General features: G+C 38.0%; 2 protein-coding genes across 2 annotated transcripts in view; both read right to left on the bottom strand.

Moving 5' to 3' along the window:
- HBEGF (heparin binding EGF like growth factor) overlaps positions 1 to 23,384 on the bottom strand; it is a 385,453-nt gene that overhangs the window by 257,160 nt on the left and 104,909 nt on the right. The gene's annotated exons all lie outside the window — the stretch shown is intronic.
- The window catches only part of PFDN1 (prefoldin subunit 1), a 68,179-nt gene that overhangs the window by 33,398 nt on the left and 11,397 nt on the right, over positions 1 to 23,384 (bottom strand). The window lies entirely within an intron of this gene.

The raw sequence follows: 23,384 nt of genomic DNA, 5'->3' as shown, positions 1-23,384 counted from the left end.
TCCAGAGTTTATAATACCTCTGAAAAGCTCAAAATGCACAAGTGGAAAATTTCAACTTTTTCCATTTTACAGTCAGATACATTATTTACAACCGATGAGAGTGGAAATATGAGGAAGCTTTAATAATTAGCACTGAATCTGTTTTGTGAACCTATGTTCATAAGTCTTGCTACATGTAGGGAAAGAAGAATAAACTATTTTGTAGCCTCAAAAAAGTGAAATGAATTATTTCCCTTCTACTGGAATCAAGTGTTGAGCTAGGCTATAACAGATTTCCATTAAAGATTGCAATTAATTAGGCAGATGGTTTCTTCTCTTTGCATATAACTTAAGAGTTTAGCAACAAAGAACTAAACTTCATTTCTTTTTGTTGTTGTTTTTATTGAAGTATAATTGACAAATAATATTTTTAGTCTCATATGTACAAAAGTGATTCAATATTTGTATATACTACAAACTGCCACAGTAAGTCTAGTTATCATCTCTCACCATATAAAGTTAATATAATATTGTTGATTGTATTCCCCTGGCTGTACATTATATCCCCAAGACTTAAGTTATTTTTATAACTGGAAATTTGTACCTCTTAAACCCCTTACCAATTTTGCCCTCCAACAGCTCCCCACCCCTAACTCTGTATCTATGAGTCTGGGTTTTGTTTTCTTTGTTCTGTTTTTTTTAGACTCCACTGGTAGTGAAATCACTTGGTATTTGTCTTTCTCTGTCTGACTTACTTCACTTAGCATAATATCCTCTAGGTACATCCATGTTGTCATAAATGCCAATATTTCATTATTTTTATGGCTGAGTACTATTCCACTGTGTTTATGTGTGTGTTTTCTCATATGTCTGTTGGCCATCTGTATGTCTTCTTCGGAAAAACGTCTATTCATATCCTCTGCCCATTTTTTTTCCAAGTATATCTTTTTTTAATCTAATTTTATTTTTTATTAACATATAATGTATGGATTCAGGTGTACAGGCCTGTGATTCATCAGTCTTACACAATTCACAGCGCTCACCATAGCACATACCCTCCCCAATGTCCATCACCCAGCCACCCCATCCCTCCCACCCCCCTCCACTCCAGCAACCCTCAGTTTGTTTCCTGAGATTAAGAGTCTCTGATGGTTTGTCTCCCTCTCTGGTTTTGTCTTGTTTCATTTTTCCCTCCCTTCCCCTATGATCCTCTGTCTTGTTTCTCAAATTCCTCACATCAGTGAGATCATATGATAATTGTCTTTTTCTGATTGACTTATTTTGCTCATTTTTTAATTGGATTGGGTTTTTTTTGTTTGTTATTCAGTTGTAGGAGTTCTTTGTATATTTTAGATAGTAACCCCTTATCAGAAATATGATTTGCATGGACTCCTGGGTGGCTCAGTCAGTTAAGCGGCTGCCTTTGGCCCGGGTCATAATCCCAGGATCCTGGGATCGAGTCCCACATCAGGCTCCTTGCTCAGCAGGGAGCGTGCTTCTCCCTCCCTCTCCCTCTGCTTGTGCTCTGTCAAATAAATAAAGTCTTAAAAAAAAAAAAAATATGATTTGCAAATATCTTCTCCCATTCAGTAGTTTACCTTTTCATTATGTTGATGGTTTCCTTTTCTGTACAGAAACTTTTTAGTTTGATGTAGTCCTACTCATTTATTTTTGCTTTTATTACTCCTACTTTGGGAGTTAGATGCAAACAACAATAAAAACAAAACAAAAAACCTCACTAAGACTAATACAAGGAGCTTACTACCTATATTTTCTTCTGGGAGTTTTACTGGCTTTAAGTCTTACACTGAAGTTTTTAATGCACTTTAAGTTAATTTTTGTATATGATGTAAGATTGTGGTCCAGTTTTCCAACACCATTTACTGAAGAGACTACCCTTTCCCCACTGTATATTCTTGCCTCCTTTGTCATAAATTAATTGACTATACATACATGGGTTTATTTCTGGGCTCTCTATTCTGTTTCACTGACCTGTATATCTCCCTTTAACAGAAAGCCAAATAAGAAAACATATCAAGGTAGCAATATGTAGTTTTCTCTATCAACCACAAACAACAACCACCAACACAAAACCAAACAACAACAACAAAAAAAACCCACCACTGTGTCTAGGGTGGGTTTTTACCAAGAAGATCTGTTATTATAGATATAAAACAAGTAAAAACAGACCAAAAATGGCAACTCCAGCTTTGTCCAGACAACTGGGAGAAAACTGCTCTTCTTCTTTATAAATACACCCTGTCATATATAATACAACCTGGTAAAGTTCTCTTTCACTCCACCAATAATTAATCTTGTTAATGTCCTGATGTGGACAGTCCACATCATTTAACTGATGATCCTGGTCTTCAGCAGTAAGTTGATCCTTTGTTAAAATCTTACTCATATAGTCACTGCCAAGATAGTGCACATTCATGCAAAATAAGGATTTCTATATAACCTTTTGTGACCAAAATATTCTTATTAGTCCAAGAGATAGGTGCTGTTTCTGGTAAGACTATGATTTACTGAATATTTTTCTCAGAACTATTTAGTACAGGGGCGCCTGAGTGGCTCAGATGGTTAAGCGGCTGCCTTCGGCTCAGGTCATGATCTCCAGGTCCTGGGATCGAGCCCCATGTTGGGCTCCTCACTAAGTGGGGAGTCTGCTTCTCCCTCTCCCTCTGCCTCTCCCCCTGCTTGTACTCTGTTTCTCTCTCTCAAATAAATAAAATCTTTAAAAAAAACTATTTAGTACAGTATTTGAAGAGCAAAGTGTTTTAACTGCATTGTCTCAGTGATACCATGTAAAAAGTTATTATAAATCTAGGCCCAAAAGTCACCAAATTATGTCATTAGATGCACAATTTTACTAACAAAGCCTTTTAGCCATAGAAATAATTTTCAGAATAAAACATACATTTTTAAATAGCACTGACTGCTGGCCAGTGAGTAGTATTCTCAAATAATAGGTCATCAGACATTACCTTTATTAGTGTCTGGGAAATTTTCAAAGCTAAGATTAGAGATCAAGTCATTACTTATGTGGCCTTTAAAAATAAAGTATCTGAACAGATACTAAATCCCTTGAGCAGAAAATAAAATTACTAGAAAGCAAGAACACTCAACAACAAAAACATGTTTTTCCATGGCCACACACCCCTTAGGTAGCTATACTGGACTATGCCAACTTCAAAGGCCAGAGAGATGTCACTGAAGCTAGCCAATTTACTATAAGCTTAAGGACATCTCAGCCATAAAAGTTTTAAACAAGGATGAGTATTGAGTAAACACAAATGTTTACCTCAGTGAGTAGTCACATTGTAAAATTCAAACAAAAAACCTTATGGAAAATTTGGTTTAGTCCTTTATTTTTTATTTTTTTAAAGATTTTATTTTATTTATTTGACAGAGAGAGAGAGAGAGAGAGAGACAGCTAGAGAGGGAACACAAGCAGGGGGAGTGGGAGAGGGAGAAGCAGGCTCCTGGCCGAGCAGGGAGCCCGATGCGGGGCTCGATCCCAGGACCCTGGGATCATGACCTGAGCCGAAGGCAGACGCTTAACAACTGAGCCACCCAGGCGCCCCAGTCCTTTATTTTTAAAAAACGCCAACCGGGGGCGCCTGGGTGGCTCAGTCGTTAGGCGTCTGCCTTTGGCTCAGGTCATGATCCCAGGGTCCTGGGATCAAGCCCCGCATCGGGCTCCCTGCTCAGTGGGAAGCCTGCTTCTCCCTCTCCCACTCCCCCTGCTTTTGTTCCCCCTCTCACTGTGTCTCTCTGTGTCAAATGAATAAAATCTTAAAAAAAAAAAAAAAAACTCCAACCATAAATCCAATGAAGATTGGGAAGGGCCCCAAGAAACATCTGAACTTCTGGAAAAAGTCTTTAGAAACATTTTATCTGTTGTTAAAAGGAGCTAAATTATCACATGCTATTTTGAAAACACATAATAATGTAATTATGAGTCATGTATCATAAATAAATATTAGGCACATAGTTTCTCAAAGTAGAGAATCTCACAGAGATCCTGCCTGATAGCTTATGGAAAGCCAAATGGTAGATAAAGGATTCTGCAGTTCAAAATGTGCCACAAAGGAAAAATAAACTGTGAAGAGGAAAGTTATTTTTATTTGACAAATGACATGCAAAGAATGTGCTTACAATATTCAGGATTATATATTCTAGACTAGAGTCACTGCTTTGTAAAAAGGCCTCTACATATGTGGCCCTGCACTGTCAACTTTCAAGCACAAGTAGCCTGCTATTTAATTTCCTCATTTATTTAGAATTATGCCACCTGAAATACATTTTTTTAAAATACATAACTTTTATGATGGCTTTTGTGTTTGTTTCTTGAGAAACATCAGAGGCTATGTTCTGAACTGTCCTGCAGGTTGCTATGTGACTTCCACTTTCTAATGACTCAGCAGGAATCAAGAGTGTTGTTTACCTGCCCAAAATATAATCCAAGATGAGTGATAATGTTGTCTTTTGGGTATGCTCACCTGGACAGAAACTATTCAGACACAACAATATGCTTATGATAATGTATTTTGTATGGGTGGGAAACTTTTAGAGGTTATCTGAAAACATGGCATTTAGGGCATTCACAAATTAAGTGGCACAGAAAAGGATGAATAAGAATGAGTCTGTCTTGGGGCACCTGGGTGGCTCATTTGGTTAAGCATCTGACTCTTGATCTCAAGCTCAGGTCTTGATCTCAGGGTCTTGAGTTCAAGCCCCATGTTGGGCTCCATGCTGAGCGTGGAGCCTACTTAAAACAGAAAGAATGAGTCTATCTGGCTTCTTTGCTTCATCCCACTAGTGATGAAAACTACTAGCATATACATACAAAGATCTACGTGCAAAAAAATTTTTGTCATAACTTTTTTTAGCAAGCAAGGAAGAACTAAAATCCCTTAATAAAGAAGAAATTTTAAAATTATGGTACATTCAGGGCACCCAGCTGGCTAAGTCGGTGGAGCGTGCGACTCTTGATCTCAGGGTTTTAAGTTTGAGCCCCACCTTGGGTGTAGAGATTAAAAATAAAATCTTTAAAAAAGAGATAAAACGGGCACCTGGGTGGCTCAGTCGTTAAGTGTCTGCCTTCGGCTCAGGTCATGATCCCAGGGTCCTGGGATCGAGCCCCACATCAGGCTCCCTGCTCAGCAGGAAGCCTGCTTCCCCCTCTCCCACTCCCCCTGCTTGTGTTCCCTCTCTCGCTGTCTCTCTCCTCTGTCATACAAATAAATAAAATCCTTAAAAAGATAAACAAATTAATAAAATAAAATTATGGCACATCCATATTGTGGAATACTGAGCAAGTAGAGACTTTCATTACCGGCATAATGGAGAAAAGATACCCTGAATGTTCCTCCTATTAAAAACAAAGCAAAAAAAAAATTGTTTTTCTAACATTTTGCTGAGCAAACACACATGAAACATTCCAGAAGCCCCAAAGAAGTGAGATCAGGAATTCTGAAAGGTGTGAGAATGGTAAATTTGCTTTCAACTTGAGAGCTCCTGCTGAATCCCAGAGACCTGGAGGATCCAACCTGGTAAAGAAACAGGAGATAAAACCTAGAAACCATCCAAAACAAAGATACTATTAGGAGAATCCTCAGTTAAAGCCAGGTCCCCAAAGGATTCCACCTTCAGTCAGAGTGAAGAAGAGTGGGTAAAAAAAAAAAAAAAAAGAAACAATCAAACTTGTCTCTCAGTATGGTAAAATAGAAGAAACCTGTCTATACCATGGAAGTAAATAAAATGAACAAACAAAAATGTCCCCTAAGCATGTATAACCAAAGGAAGGAGGGTGGGGGAATGGCAAAATGGGTGGAAAGGAGTGGGACATACATGCTTCCAGTTATGGAATGAGGTACAGCATAAGGAATATAGTCAGTGGTACTGAAAGGGCATTGTTTGATGACAGACAGTAGCTACACTCATGGTGAGCAGAACAGACTTCTTGAATCACTTTGTACACCTGAAACTAATTAACACTGTATTGTCAACTGTACTTCAGTTAAAAAATATTTTTAAAATTCAACACAATAAAAAAATGAAATATAGCGAAATGGAATTTTTTTTTTGACTAAAGATACATCAGTCATATAGGAAGAGTATAATTTTCATATCTTAATTCTCAGGATGTAAATAACATTTTAAAACATAACCTATGACTTCTAATTTTTTTTAAATAGTTAAGCATGATATATATAAAAAAATTTCATTTTTACTCAAAAAAAATTGGGTGTCTTTTTTTAATTAAGATATAACCAACATGTAACATTATATTAGTTTCGGATATCAGTTCTTACTGGAATATAAAGACTCTGCTATTTTTATTTTTTTAAGTAGCTATCAAAAAGCAAATGACAAGGGGCGCCTGGGTGGCTCAGTTGGTTAAGCATCTGCCTTCAGCTCAGGTCATGATCCCAGGGTTCTGGGATCGAGCCCCACATAGGGCTCTCTGCTCAGCAGTGAGTCTGTTTCTCCCTCTTCCTCTCCCTCTCCGCCTGCTTGTTCTCTCTCAAATAAATAAAATCTTTAAAAAAAAAAAAAAAAAAAGCAAATGACAAATCAAGCAGATCATGAACTATTTCCTGAAAGAGACATAACATTAAACAAACAATTAACAACTTATAAAACTTATGTGAGCAGTGCTAAGAGTTGTTAAAGTCTCACTAAAGGTAATCCTACATTTCCTAAAAATTAAAAAAAAAAAGTATTTTAACTAAAAAAAGAATCAAAGAATGTATAACCGTAACTGGCCTTCTAATGGGTTATGGTCCAAATTCAACCTACTGTATGGTTTAGAAAATCTCCAGCACAGACTTTAATTTACAGTGTTCCTAATTAGGTGGGTGGCAGAGTTCAAGTAAACTTGATGATGGGTTAATAAAAATTAATCAAACTGAGAGAAAAAGCTATTAAAAAAACAATAAACTAACAAAACAAAAAAATAGGATACAGCATGCAAGACCTAAGAAACAATACTAAGCAGCCTAACATATGTGTAATTAGAGATCCAGAAGGAAAGAATGAAGAAGAAACACTTGAAGAAATAATGAATTTCCTAAAACAAATTAAACAACAACAACAACAACAACAACAACAAAACCCCACCAAATCATAGTTCCAAGACACCTGGAGAAACCCAAGCAAAATAAAATCAAAATCAAAACCAAAATGTAACAGGTAGCATAATCAAACTACTGAAACTCAAAGATAAACAGAAAATCTTACAGGCAGAGAGAAATGACAGATTACATTTAGAAAAACAAAGGTAAGAGGCACAGCAAACTTTCTGTCACAAACTATATATGGCGGAAGACAATGGAATGGCATTTTCAAAATACTAAAAGAAAAAAGTTATTAACCCAGAAGTACATACAAAGTGAAAATATCTTTCAAAAATGAAGGAGAAGGGGCACCTGGGTGGCTCAGTCGGTTAAGCAGTCGACTCTGGATTCTGGCTCAGGTCATGATCCCAGAGTCCTGGGATCAAACCTAAGTCAGTCTCTATACTTCAGTGGGGAGTCTGCTTGAGGATTCTTCACCGCCCTCTACTCCTCCCCACCGGCTCATGCACACTTCCTCTCTCCAAAATAAATTAAAAAAAAAAAAAAAAAAAACTACTTTAAAAAATGAAGAAAAAATTCAAACAAACAAAAGCTGACACAATTTATTTTGGCAAATATAGACCATAAAAAATGTTAAAATTAGTTCTTCAGCAGAAGGAATATAACAAGGCAACTTACAAAGAAATGAAAAGCACTGGAGACAGTATAATTTAAGATGAATATAAGAGATTTTTTTTATCATTAGTCACATTTTTAAAAAGATTTTATTTACTTGAGAGAGAAAGAGGGAGAGAGAGAGAGCACAAGCAGGGAGTGGAGCAGAGGGAGAGGGCCAAGCAGACTCCACACTGAGCATGAGCCCAACGTGGGGTTTGATTCCATGACCCTGAGATCATGACCTGAGCCCAAATCAAGAGTCAGACACTCAAATGACTGAGCCATCCAGGCACTCCTATTGTTAGTCATTTTAAAAGATAGGTGACTGCCTAATGCAGAGATTGGCAAACTATGGCCAGCAGTCCAAACCAGGTACATTCATTTGTTTTTATAATGTCTATGGATATTCTTTCACAACAAAGGCAGAGTTAAGAGAGACTGCTGTGACAGAGATCATACAGCCAGCAAAGTCAAAAAATATTTACTATCTGGCCCATTACGAAACAAGCTTGCCAACTCCTGATCTAAAACAAACTATAAGGGCACCTGGGTGGCTCAGTCGGTTAAGCGTCTGCCTTCAGCTCAGGTCATGATCTCAGGGTCCTGGAATCAAGCCCCGCATCGGGCTCCCTGCTCAGTAGGGAGTCTGCTTCTGCCTCTGCCTACTGCTCCCCCTGCTTGTGCATGCTCTCGCTCTAATAAATTTTAAAAAAAAAATCTTTAAAAATAAATAAACTATAACACGTAAAAGGTGTAACAGTAAAAAGAAAAAGGAATGGGGAAAGGGATTTGAAATATAGTATTAAAGATGAAGCAATATAATAGTACTTAAAGGCAGACTGTAACAAAAACATATTGTAAAAACAGGAAAATCACTAATTTTTTTTTTAACTAAAGACTTATAAGCCAAAAATGAAGATAAAATAGGACCATAAAAAAATAATCTAAAAGAGGGGTGCTGGGGTGGCACAGTTGGTTAAGCGTCCAACTCTTGGTTTCAGCTCAGGCTGTCATCTCAGGGTTGTGAGATTGAGCCCCACGTTGGGCTTTGTGCTCAGTGCAGAATCTGCTTGAGTTTCTCTCTATCCCTCTCCCCCTCTCCACCACACATGCTCCCTCTCTCTCTGAGATAAATAAATCTTAGGAAAAAAAAAAAAAAAAAATATATATATATATATATAATCTAAAAGAAGGCAGAAAAAAAAAGGAAAAGGAATGAAGAACAAATGAAACAAAAAGAAAACAAGTAGCAGAGTGGCAGATTTCAATCCAACCACAGCAACAATTACTTGAAAAATAAATGATCTGAACATCCTAATGAGAAGGCACAAATTGTCAGATTGGATTAAATATCATGACCCAACTATGCAATCACCAATAAATCTACCTTAAATAAAAAGACATATATAGGTTAAAAGTAAAAGCATGATCACACCCACTAGGGTGTAAATAATGAAAAAGATAGGTAATAACAAATGTTGGAGAGGATAGAGAGAAACTGGAACCCTCATACATTGCTGGTGGATATGTAAAATAGCATAGCTGCTATGAAAAACATTCTGGCAGTTCCTCAAAATGTTAAATATAGAGTTACTTATGACCCAGCTATTCAACTTCTAGGAACATAGCCAAGAGAAAGAAAGAAAGAAAGACACACACACACACACACACATATATATAAATATTCAAAGCAGATTATTCATGATAGTCAAAAAGTGGAAACAACTGAACTGTCCATTAACTGATGAATGGATAAATACAATGTGGTATATTCCTACGATGGAATATTACTCAGCAATGAAAAGGAATGAAGTACTGACTGATACATGCTACAACATGGATTAACCTTTAAAACATAATGCTGAGGGTGCCTGGCTGGCTCAGTAAGAAGAGCATGTGACTCTTGATTTTAGGGTTATGAGTTAAACCCCCACACTGGGTGTTCAAGATTAAATAAATAATTCTTAAAATAAAATAAGATAAATAAAACATAATGCTGAGAAGGCAAACACAATCATATATTATTGTATGATTCCATTTACATGAAATGTCCAGAATAGGCATATCTATACAGACAGAATGATTAGTGATTGCCTACAACCAAAAGAAGGGAGAAATATGGAATAACAACTATGGGTTCACTGATTCTTTTCCTAGTGAAAAATATGTTCTGGAATTAGTGGCAGTGATTGCATAATTCCATGAATATTCTAAAAACCACTGATTTGTACACTTTAAAGTGTTTAAAAAAGTGAATTTTATGTTATATGAATTTTATCTTAAAAAAAAAAAGCCAAAAGACTTAAAGAAACACTTCATCAAAGAAGACATGAAGATGACAATACTCAACATCATGAGTTTTGTTTTTTTTTTTTTAAGATTTTATTTATTTATTTGAGACAGAGAGAATGAGAGAGAGAGAGAGCACATGAGAGGGGGGAGGGTCAGGGAGAAGCAGGCTCCCTGCCGAGCAGGGAGCCCGATGTGGGACTCAATCCAGGGACTCCAGGATCATGACCTGAGCCGAAGGCAGTCGCTTAACCAACTGAGCCACCCAGGCGCCCTCAACATCATGAGTTAATAAAGAAATGCAAATTAAACTACAAGGACACACCATTACATATCTCCTGGAATGCCTAGAATAAACAACAACAAAAAAGGCAGTATCAAGCATTAATAAAGATGCAAAGCAACTAGAACTCTCATACATAGATGGTTGGCAAAACGGTACAGCCACTTTGGAAAAGAGTTGGCAGGTTTGTTATAAACTTAAGCAATCACTCACCATTGAACACAGCAATCCTATTCCTAAGTTTATAACCAAGAAAAATAAAAACATACATCTGTACACAAATATTTATGACTATTGTATTCATAATTGCCAAAAACTGGAAACTCAATGTCCATCGACTGGTAAATGGAGAAAACGTGGTACAGCCATACAATGAAATGCTATTTAGCAATAAAAAGAACAAAATATTGGGCGCCTAGGTGGCTCAGTTGGTTAAGCGACTGCCTTCAGCTCAGGTCATGATCCTGGAGTCCCAGGATCAAGTCCCGCACCGGGCTTTCTGCTCGGCAGGGAGTCTGCTTCTCCCTCTGCCCTTCACCCCACTTGTGCTCTCTCTCTCAAATAAATAAAATCTTAAAAAAAAAAACAAAAAACTATTGATACACCTAACAACATCAAGAAATCTCAAAAGTTATACCAAGTCAAAGGCAACAGACACAAACAGTTACATACAGTATGCTTCCATTTACATAACATTCTAAAAAGGGAAAATAAGGGAAAAAATAAACCAATAGTTAATAGGGAGTAAGGGTAAAGAGAGAAGTATGACTAAGGAATGTTTTGAGGAGATGTAAATATTTCAAAACCAGACTGTGGTGTTAATTACACAACCATATATGTTTGTCAAAACATACAGAACTGTATGATTAAAAAGGGTAAATTTGGGGCACCTGGGTGGCTCAGTCGATTAAGCATCCGACTCTTGGTTTCAGTTCAGATCTTGACGTCATAGCTGTGGGATCCAGCCCCGCGTCAGGCTCTGCACTCAGTGCAGAGTCTGCTTGAGTTTCTCTCTCTGCCCCTCCACACTGCCCCCCTCTCTAAAATAAATCTTTTAAAAAAAAGAAAAAAGAAAAACGATCAGGAAATGGTTTTATTTCCAACAAAATGGAAATAGATTAATCCTAGAATGACATTAACATAAGTACACGTAAGAATTTCAAAGTGACTGGTGGCGCCTGGGTGGCTCAGTCGTTAAGCGTCTGCCCTCGGCTCAGGTCGTGATCCCAGGGTCCTGGGATCGAGCCCCGCATCGGGCTTCCTGCTCTGCAGGAGGCCTGCTTCTCCCTCTCCCACTTCCCCTGCTTGTGTTCTCTCTCTCGCTGTGTATCTCGCTCTGTCAAATAAATAAAATCTTTAAAAAAAAGAAAAAAAAAAAAAAGAATTTCAAAGTGACTGAAGAACATCCATTTTTTTAAAAACTATGAAATAAAATCAGATACATATCAAGAATAACTGAACAAAAAGAACCAAATTGTGAAAGTTAAAACTAATAAAAATAGGGTTGCCTGGGTGGCTCAGTTGGTTAAGTGGCTGCCTTCAGCTCAGGTCATGATTTCAGGGTCCTGGGATCAAGCCCCATATAGGGCTTCCCTGCTCTGCAGGGAATCTGCTTCTCCTTCTCCTCTGCCCTTCCCTCACTCGTGCCTCTCACTCTCAAATAAATAAATGAAATCTTTAAAAAAAAAAAACTAATAAAAATAATTACAACTACAATAATTAGTTAAGGGATACATAAGATAAAAAGATATGAAATGGACGTGGATGGAACTAGAGGATATTATGCTAAGCAAAGTAAGTCAATCAGAGAAAGACAATTATATGGTTTCACTCATATGTGGGATTTAAGAAAGAAAACAGAGGATCATAGGTGAAGGGAGGGAAAAATAAAACAAGATGAAATCAGAGAGGGAGAAAAACCATATGAAACTCTTAAGGATAGGAAATAAACTGAGGGATGCTGGAGAGGAGGGGAGGAGGGATGCTGGGGTAACTGGGTGATGGGCATTAAGGAGGACACATGATGTAATGACCACAGGGTGTTGTATTTTTTTTGCATCTATAATTCCTTTTGTAATTTAATTTTACAAATTACACCATGATAAAACAATAAAAATTACTCATGTCGCATATTTTCAAGATTTTATAAGTTAATCCAACGCATACCACGACAGATTTTTGTTGTTGTTTACATAGGAAGTTCTCATGGTTTTAGTATTGTACAAATTGAAGCTGAGACTACACCCAAAAATGAGTTCAGAAAATGGCATTACAAAAAACTGGGAGTAGTAAAAAACCCATGCAGGGCTGCTGTGCGGAAGCAAACTGGATGTTTTCATTGCCGTAACTCTTCAGTGTGGCCGAACTTAAAAACCAGTCCTCCAAAAAAGATGAAGGCATTTTGGAAAAATACAGCAATTCCAGGGTATACGATGGCTTTTTCTTTAGCAACATAACCTCCAAAGAGAATCCACATAGATGCAATCAGAGATGGAAAGGCCAGCATGAAGCCAATGAACAGCCAAATACGAGCACCTGAGCACAGGGTATTACATACAATTGATGAAATCACTGAACTCTACCTCTGAAACTCTTAACACACTATATGTTAATTAGCTGAATTTAAATAAAAATTTTTTTAAAGATGTAAAATGTTACCATATGATTTCACTCATACATGTAATTTAAGAAACACAATAAATGAGCAAAGGAAAAAAAAAGAGAGACAAACCAAGAAACAGACTCTTAACTATAGAGAACAAGGTGATGGTTGTGGGGTAGGGGAGGGGGTGAGGAGTGAGGATGGGTCAAACAGGTGATGGGGATTAAGGAGTACACCTGTCATGATGAGCACTGCATGATAATGTATGGAATTATTGAATCACTATATTGTACACATGAAACTAATATAATACTGTATGTTAACAATATTGGAATTACGATTTAAAAACAAATAAACAAACAAATACAAATAAAACCATTCCTATTTAAAAAAAGATGTAAAATGTGAAGTGAAAAACATAAAATGTTGCAGGACAGGAGTAATAACGTTAAGCTTTACAATGGGGTCAAACTTAAGTTGTTATCAACTTAAAAGACATCATTTTAGACATGTCATTGTATGTAAGCCTCAGAGTAACCACAAAACAAAAACCTATAGTAAATACACAAAAAATAAAGAGAAAGGAATATAAGCATACCACTAAAAAACTCATCAAACCACAAAGGAAAAGAGCAAGAGAAGCAAGGAACTGAGAAGAACCACAAAAACATCCAGAAACAATTAAGAAAATGGTAATATGCACAAATCTATCAACAAGTACTTTAAATGTTAGTGGACTAAATTCTCAAGTCAAAAAACAGAGTGAATAAGTAACACACATGACCCATCTACTCACTGCCTAAAAGATACTCCCTACAAGATGCAAAGACATATGCAAACTTAAAGTGAAAAAGATGGAAAAAGATATTCAACACAAATAGAAACCACAAGAAAGCTGGAGCAGCTATACCTGTATCAAACAAGATAGACTTTAAAACAAAGACTGTAATAACAGACAAAATAGGGCACTACATACTGATAAAGGAGTCAATCCAATAAGATGATATAACATTTGTAAATATTTACATGCCAATCATAGGAGCACCTAAATATAAAGCAAGGCAGGGCACCTGGCTGGCTCAGTCGGAAGAGCTTGCGACTCTAGATCTTGGAGTTGTGAGTTCAAGCCCCACACTGTGTATAGAGATTACTTAAAAAATAAAAAATCTTTTAAAAAATAATTAAAGCAAATATTAACAAATCCAAAGGGAGAAACAGCAATACAATAATAGCAGGGCACTTTAATGCCCCTACTTCCATCAATGGATAGAAAATCACTAAGGAAACATCAGGCTTTATGACACATAACACCAAACAGACTTAATATTTACAGAACATTCCATCCAAAATCAACAGAATACACATTCTTCTCAAGTGCATATGAAACATTTCCCAAGTTAGATCATATGTTGGGCTTCAAATTTTAATAAATCTGAGGACTACAATCATATAAGGATCTTTTCATGAAACTAGAAATTAATTACATAAACTGGAATTTTACATAAAATTAATAAGCTGGAAAATTCACAAATATGTAGAGACTAAACAACATGCCACTAAGCAACCAACGCATGAAAGAAGAAATCAAATGAGAAATAAAAAAATACTTTGAGATAAATGAAATTGGAAAGGCAAAATACCAAACTTTACAGGAAGAAACAAAAATCTCAAACAACCTAACTTTACACCTCAAGGATCTAAGGTTAAAAAAAAAAAAAAAAGGAAAAAACAAGGCTCAAAGTTAGTAGAAGGGAGGAAATAAAGATTAGAGGAGAGAGCATGAGAGTAAAAAGACAATAGAAAAGATCAATGAAATTAAAAGCTGGTTCTTTGAAAAGATAAACAAGATAATCCTTTAGCTAGAATCATCAAGACAAAAAAAAAAAAAGAGAGATGACTCAACATCAGAAATGAAAGAGATGTTACAAATGATACCACAGAGGCTCCCCGGGTCCTGGGATCCAGTACTGCATTGGGCTCCCTGCCTCTCCCCACCCCCTCATGCACTCACTCTAAAATAAATAAATAAATAATTTTTTAAAATGATACCACAGAAATACAGAAGATCATAAAAGACTGAACAATTATATGGCAACAAACTAGATAACCTAGAGGAAATGGATAAATTCCTAGAAACAATCTACCATGACTGAATCGTAAATATACACAAAATCTAAACAGACCAATTACTACAGGAGACAGAAACAGTCATCAAAAATCTCCCAACAAGTTAAAGTCCAGAACCAGATGACTTCACTGATGAATTCTACCAAACATTCAAAGAAGAATTAATATCAACTCTTCTCAACTCAACTCTTCCAAAAAAATAGGAGGGAACACTCTCATATTCATTTTAGAGGGCCAGCATTACCCTAATACTAAAACCAGATAAAGACACCAAAAGAAAAGAAAATTATGGGCCAATATCCCTGATGAACAAAGATGCAAAAATCCCCAACAAGAGGGGGGATTGGGGAGACTTCAGGGGAAGATGGTGGAATAGGGGAATCCTAAACTCACTTAATCCCACAGAACAACTAGATAACACTCATATCAGCGTAAAAAACCCAGAAAACAACCCGAAGACTGGTAGAACAGATTCTCCACATCTAAATGTAGAGAAGGGGCCACATCAAAGAGGATAGGAAGGGTGGAAAGCCAAACGGACCCCAAGGACTGTCTGTGGGAGGGAGGGACTGGCAGACGCAGAGAGGGGAGATGACCAGACCCCCAACCCAGGCACCCCAGGCACAAGGGACCCACATGGGGAAGACAAATCCCCCATAACATTTGGCTTGGAAAACACAGGGGCCTAACAATCAGTAGGGCTTAACACCTGGGATTTTAATCATCAGGAGGCTCTGCTCTAGGAGAGTGGGGAGGGTGGACTCCCTGCCCTTAAAGAGAGAGCACAACAGGGGCACCTGGGTGGCTCAGTCCGTTGAGCGTCAGACTCTTGATTTCAGCTCGGGTCATGAGCTCCTGGGTCGTGAGATCAAGCCCTGCATCAGGCTCCACACTCAGTGGGGAGTGTGCTTGAAGATTCTCTCCCTCTGCCCCTCCCCTGGCATGTATGCATGCATGCTCTCACTCTCTCTCTCAAATAAATAAATCTTTAAAAAGAGCGAGAGAGAGAGAGGACAAGAAACATTCCTGCTGAGAAACAGCACAGAAGCAGCAGTTTGAAAAATGCCTGGGGTATATACGAAGGAGATTTATTGACTAACCTCAGTCTGTATGGGAAGGGTTGGGATCTTTGGGAGACTTCCCCAAGAACCAAAGAGCTGGCAAGTACCATTTCTCTTCCCCACCCTACAGCCTAGATATACCTGTGGGAACCAGCACAGGACCTACACTCTCCATCTTGCTTGCTAACAGCATCCCTGTCCGCAAGCACCTCTGCAGTTCTGCCCCCTCCAACCTGGCAGGCCTCAGCAAGAGTGTTCCCAGGAGGCTGCAGGTCCTCTCCTGCAGCAGACCAGCACAGACCATGCTGGCACCACGAGCCCCATTCTCATATTCTGCTGCTAACGTGTTCCCTCCAATATGCCCTTGTTCAGAACCCGTCCAAAGCAGTGTCACAAGCCTGGTAGTGTGCAAGCAGTCCCGAGAGGGGCTAGCACCACTCCAAAGTGACTCCTGTCCCAGGGAGAAGGGAAGATAACCCCCCACACCACTCCAACTACAGGCCCAACTGGAGGCAGACACTGGGTCTGACTGCAGGCCCTTTCCAACAACAAAAGTTTCTCAGGGCACAACACAGGGAGGGCACCCTGAAGTTCAGTTCTACTGCATCTCTGGCAAAAACCTGGTCTGACTCAACTCAAGCACAAGGTGGACCCAGACTGGCCCACTAACAACATGGGGGCCAAACCCTGCCCAAAACAGGCAAAGAGAACCATTAAAGACGACTAGACCGAAGGCAAACGCAGATCAGCCACAACAGCAGGGCACACACAACACACATAAGAAACATCCCTGAAGGGCCAGGACTTGTGAGCAGGGAATACTGCACTACAGGGCACTACAGGACCTATTCTTCATCAGGCCACTACTTTCAAGAGCAGGAGAAATAGCTGACTTTCCTAACACACAGAAGCAGAGAGAGTCAAACAAAGTGAGGAGACAAGGGAATATGCCCCAAATGAAAGAAGAGGACAGTATCACAGCAAGAGAGCTAAATGAAATGGAGATAAGTCATGTGCCTGATAAGGATTTTAAAGTAATGGTTTAGAAAGACTCACTGGATTTGAGAAAAGAGTGGAGAACCTCAGTAAGATCCTCAACAAAGAGAAAATGTAAAATGAACCAGAGATTAACAACTCAATAACCGATATTAAAAACACAGCAGAATAAATAGTAGCCTAGAGGAAGCAGAAGAAGGAATAAGTAACCTAGAAGACAGTAATAGAAAGCAATCAAGCTGAACAAGAAAGAAAAAAATAACAATAATAATTGAAAAGACTTTGGGAACTCAGCGACACCATCAAGTATAATAACATTCACATTATAGGGATCCCAGAAGAAGAGAGAGAAAAGGGGGCAGAAAATTTATTTGAAGAAATAGTTGAACACTTCCCCCAGTCTGGGGAAGGAAACAGAAATCCAGATGCAGAAGGCACAGACAGCCCCCAACAAAAGCAACCCAAGGAGGTCCACAGAAGGTAATTAAAATGTCATAAAGTAGTGATAAAGAGAAAATTTTGAAATCATCAAGAGAAAACAGTTACAAACAAGGAAAAACCCATAAGGCTATCAACTGATTTTTTCAGCAGAAACATGGCAGGCCAGAAGGGAGTGGAATGATATATTCAAAATGCTGAAAGAAAAAACCTGCAACCAGGTTTTTCTCTATCCAGGAAAGAGCTAAAGAATTTCCCAGAATAGGGCGCCTGGGTGGCTCAGTCGTTAAGCGTCTGCCTTCGGCTCAGGTCATGATCCCAGGGTCCTGGGATCAAGTCCCACATCGGGCTCCCTGCTCGGCAGGAAGCCGCTTCTCCCTCTCCCACTCCCCCTGCTTGTGTTCCTGCTCTCGCTATCTCTCTCTCTGTCAAATAAATAAATAAAATCTTAAAAAAAAAAAAAAAAGAATTTCCCAGAATAAAAGGAAAGATAAGGAGCTTCCCGGACACACAAAAGTTAAGGGAATTAATCACCACTAAACCAGCCCTACAAAAAATGTTAAACAGAACTTTCAATGGAAAGGAAAGACCGTAAGTAGAAAAAAAATGGGAACCACAAAAGCAGTAAAATTAGGTTTATCTATAAAAATCAGTCAAGAGATTCACAAAATAAAAGGATGTAAATTATGACACCATATACCTAAAACACAGGGTGGATAGTAAAGAATGAGTTCAAACTTAAGCCTCAGTTTCCAACTGAGCCACCCAGGCGCCCAAATTTTTTATAATTTTTAACTAATCTCTACACCCAACGTGGGGCTCAAACTCACAACCCCAAGATCAAGAGTCACATGCTCTACCAACTGAGACAGCCAGGTGCCCCAGGAGCTGGTTCTTTGAAAAGATCAACAAATCAATAAACCTTTAGCCAGACTCATAAATAAATAAGAGAAAGAGAGAGAGAAAAGACTCAAAATCAGAAATGAAAGAGGAGAAATAACAACCGACTCTACAGAAAGACAAAGGATTATTAGAGAATATTATGAAAAATAATATGCCAGCGAATTGGACAACCTAGAAGAAAAGGATAAATTCCTAGAAACATATGACCTCCCAAAACTGAATCAGGAAGAAACAGAAGATTTGAACAGACCAATTACCAGCATTGAAAGTGAATCAAAAATAAAGAAATCCCAACAAACAAAAGTACATGACCAGACAACTTCATAGGTGAATTCTTCCAAACATTTAAAGAAGAATTAATACCTATTCTTCTCTATTCCAAAAAATAGAAAAGGAAAGAAAACTTCCAAATTCATTCTATGAGGCCAGCATTACCCTGATACCAAACTAGATAAAGACACTACAAAAAAAAAAGAACTACAGGCCACGATCTCTCATGAACATCCTATGCAAAAATCCTCAACAAAATATTAGAAAATCTAATCCAACAATTCATTTAAAAAAATCATTCACCGCTATCAAGTGGATTTATTCCCAGGATGCAAGGGTGGTTCAATATTTGCAAGTCAATCATCGTGATACATCACATTAACAATAAAAGAAAGGATAAGAACCATATGATCATTCAACAGATACAGAAAAAGCATCTGACAAAGTATAAAACACATTCATGATGCAAACCTTGAAACAAAGTAAGTTTAGAGGGAACATACCTCAACAAAATACAGGCCATATAAGAAAAACCCACAGCTGACATCATATTCAATGGTGAAAAATGGAGAGCTTTCCCCCTAAGATCAGGAACAAGGCAAGGATGTCCACTCTCGCCACTTTTATTTAACAGAGTACTGGAAGTTCCAGCCACAGCAATCAGACAAGAAAAAGAAATAAAAGGCATCCAAATTGGTAAGGAAGAAGTAAAACTTTCACTATCTGCAAATGACATTATACTATACAGAGAAAACCCTAAAGACTCTATCAAAAAACTATTAGAACTGTTAAATGACTTCTGGTAAGGCTGCAAGTCACAAAATCAACGTACAAAAAGAAAAAACAAAACCAAAAAATCAACACACAGAAATCCGTTGCATATCTATACACTAATAATGAAGTAGCAGAAAGTGAAGTTAAGAACACAATCCCATTAATAATTGCACCAAAAATAATAAAATACCTAGGAATAAACTTAACCAAGGAGATGAAAAACCTGTACTCTGAAAACTATAAAACGCTGATCAAAGAAACTGAAGACAACACAAATGGAAATATATTCCATGCTCATGGACTGGAAGAACAAATATTGTTAAAATGTCCATACTACCCAAAGCAATCTACAAATTTAATGCATTCCCCATCAAAATTCTGATGGCATTTTTCACAGAACTGCATCAAAGGATCCTAAAAGTTGTACAGAACCATCAAAGACCCCAAATATCCAAAGCAATCTTGTGAAATAACAAAGCTGGAGGTGTCATGCTTCCTGATTTTAAACTGTATTACAAAGCTATAGTAATCAAATATAGTACTAGACTAAAAGCAGACATAGATCAATGAAACAAAATAGAAAGCTCAGAAATAAACCTACATATATATGATCAATTAATTTACAGCAAGGGAACCAAGAATATACAATGAGGAAATCACAGTCTCTTCAATAAATGGCATTGGGAAAACTGGATAGCCATATGAAAAGAATAAAACTGTGACACTATCTTACAGTATGCACAAAAAAATCAATTCAAAATGGATTAAAGACTTGAACATAAGACCTGAACCATCAAACTCCCAGAAGAAAACTTGGGCAACAAAAGCAAAAATAAATAAGGGGGACTACATCAAACCAAAAAGCTTATACACAGCCAAGAAAATAAAATGAAGAGGCAACTTGTGAATTGGGAAGTATTTGCAAATCATATATATGATAAGGTGCTAATATCCAAAATACATAAAAAAAGAACTCTCACAACATAATAAAAAACAACCCTCATTTAACAATGGGTTGGGGCGCCTGGGTGGCTCAGTTGGTTAAGCGACTGCCTTCGGCTCAGGTCATGATCCTGGAGTCCCTGGATCGAGTCCCACATCGGGCTCCCTGCTCGGCAGGGAGTCTGCTTCTCCCTCTGACCCTCCCCCCTCTCATGTGTTCTCTCTCATTCTCTCTCTCTCAAATAAATAAATAAAATCTTTAAAAAAAAAAAAAAAAAAAGGGCAGAGGATCTAAATATACATTTTTCCAAAGAAGACAGAGAGATGGCCAACATGTACATGAAAAGGTACTCAACATCACTAATCATTACGGAAATGTAAATCAAACCGCAATGAGATGTCACCACAAATTTTTGAGAATGGCTATTATCAAAACACACGAAATAACAAGCGTTGGCAAGGACAAGGAGAAAAGGGAAGCCTTGAGCACAGTAGGTGGAAATATAAATTGTTGCAAACACTATAAAAAATAGTATGGAGGTTCCTCAAAAAATAAAAAATAGAACTACCATATGATCCAACAATTCTACTTTTAAGTATTCGTCCAAAGAAAAAGAAAACACCAGTTTGAAAAGATATGCACTCCATGCTCACTGTAGCACTACTTTTACAATAGCCAGGACATGGAAGCAACCTGTGTCCATTAATGGATGGATAAAAAAAATGTGGTATATATACACAATGGAGTACAACTCATCCTTAAATCCTTGGGTGTCTCAGTCGGTTAAGCGTCTGACCCTTGATTTCAGCTCAGGTCATGATCTCATGGGTTGTGAGATCCCGTCAGATGTGGAGCCTGCTTAAGATTCTCTCTCTCCCTCGCCCTCTGCCCCTCCCCCAACCAAGCACTTGTGTGTGTGTGTGTGTGCGCACAAGCGCGCGCTCTCTCTCTCTAAAAGAAACAAACGAAAAATGGTTGGGGACAAGTTGAAGACAACCTGAAAGAACCAATGGCCAAAGTGGAACTATCTGAGCAACAAAATAGCACAGTTTCAGATTATAATCCAGAAATACAGCACCTAGACCTGCCATACCTTAGGCAAAAGAAATCTGCAGAACACAGTATGTTCAAATCTAACTCTGAGGGATGCTGCTACATCTTAGTACTATACTGTGTCCCCTCATCTACTACTATATTCTTAAACACACACCCCCTTCCTTTTCTCTTCCAGGGTCAGTATTTCAAGCATTATGGAAGGCTATCCACCAAGCTACCTCTACCCAAAGTCCCTCCAAGAACTCATTTATTTTCAAGGCTTCAACTTGGCTAAATGATATCACCCCCATCAACGACAAAATATCGCAAAATAATATCACCCCCATCAACTACACTATCTCTGCATCATCTGTCATTTCTACTTGTATGTTCCGCATCTCAAACTCAACATGTCCCAAATTAAACTCCTTTTATCTACCCATACCAACATTCCCTACAAGCAGTTTCCCCATTTCATATCAATGATACCACCACTTGCCCACTCACCTAAGTCCCAAACCTGCAAATACCTTCCTTGTACCCTCTATATTCCCAATTTATCACTGACTCATCATTTTCTTTCATACTGACCCTTTTCCTTTCCATTCCACTTCTGCCACCTTAACTTATGCCCTTATTATTACACTCCTGAATTACTTCAATAGCTTCCTTCTGTAGTCCCTAATTAAACTCTCCCTAATTCATCTTACATATAGTACCAAGAGTTTTCATGTAGCTAGCCCTCAACTGCTGGTCACTGTAAAGACTGTTGCTGACGATTTTAGTAGACACTATTGGTTGGCTACCCAATATCCATTCCTCTTCTTCGTTGAAGAGCCCAAATTTTGTTTGGAGACCCTCCACTTCCCCAAGTGACTCAGGGAATTGAATCCTGGGGTGAATCTTGATTGGTCTTACCCAATCATGGCAGTCCCATCCCCCAAGATTTAAGCCCAAGCACGTGATAAAGTTCTTGTCATGAAATGTGAGAGGTGGCCCTTTTGAAGACTTCTGAGAAAGATTTCTTTGCTCCTACAAATGTGACATAGAAAACATGGTACTTTCTAACTCTAGATGTTGTCACATCTGAATGAAATATTTGGAACTCCTACAGCCAACCTGGAAGATAAAGCTGGCAAGCACAAAGAGAGCAGAGGCAAGAGTAAAGAAGTGGAACTGCAGCCCAGCATTGGAAGCCTGATATACACAATATTGATAAGTCTCAGAAGCATTGTGCTTAATGAAAGAAACCACACAAAGGAGTACATTCTATAATGATTCTCTCTCTCTCTCTCTTTTATATATATATACACACATATATGTGCACTCCATATGAAGTTCTAAAATGGGCAAAATTAATCTACAGTGATACAAGTCAGATTATCAATTGCCTAGAGCAGAACTTGAGGGAGGGAAGAATGACTTGGGAGAAGAAGGAACTTCTGTTGAAAATGTTCTATATCATGACTGGAGTGATGGTTACAGTTGTCAAAATTCATCTAACTGTATTCTTAAAAATGAGTGTATTTTACCATATATGTTATATTTCAATAAAGTTTACTTAAGAAAAATGAATAATTAGTTCTATAGTATGCCAGACGGTTATAAATGCTATGGAGAAAAATAAAGACAAAAAAAGAGAGTACAAGAGGCAAGAAAGTGGGGGTCGAAGTATATGCACAATTTTAAACAGGATGGTTATAAAAGGCCTCAATGCCTTTTTAACAAAGGCCTCAAGGAAGAGAAAGGTGTACGGGAGACATCTTGAAGAAGGAAGCTCCAGACAGAGAGATCAGCAACTGCAAAGCCCTTGTCTCTTTCAGTGATAACCATTTGAAGGTTTTGACTAGAGTGATCAGACATGTTTTGAAAGGATCACTCTGTGCACTCAGTTGAGAAAACCTATAAAGTGGTAAGGATGGAAGCAGAGAGCCCAGATAGG

The sequence above is a fragment of the Halichoerus grypus genome, chromosome 2 (assembly GCF_964656455.1).
Source record: "Halichoerus grypus chromosome 2, mHalGry1.hap1.1, whole genome shotgun sequence".
Classification (NCBI taxonomy): domain Eukaryota; kingdom Metazoa; phylum Chordata; class Mammalia; order Carnivora; family Phocidae; genus Halichoerus; species Halichoerus grypus.
This window is presented reverse-complemented; position numbering and strand designations above follow the sequence as displayed.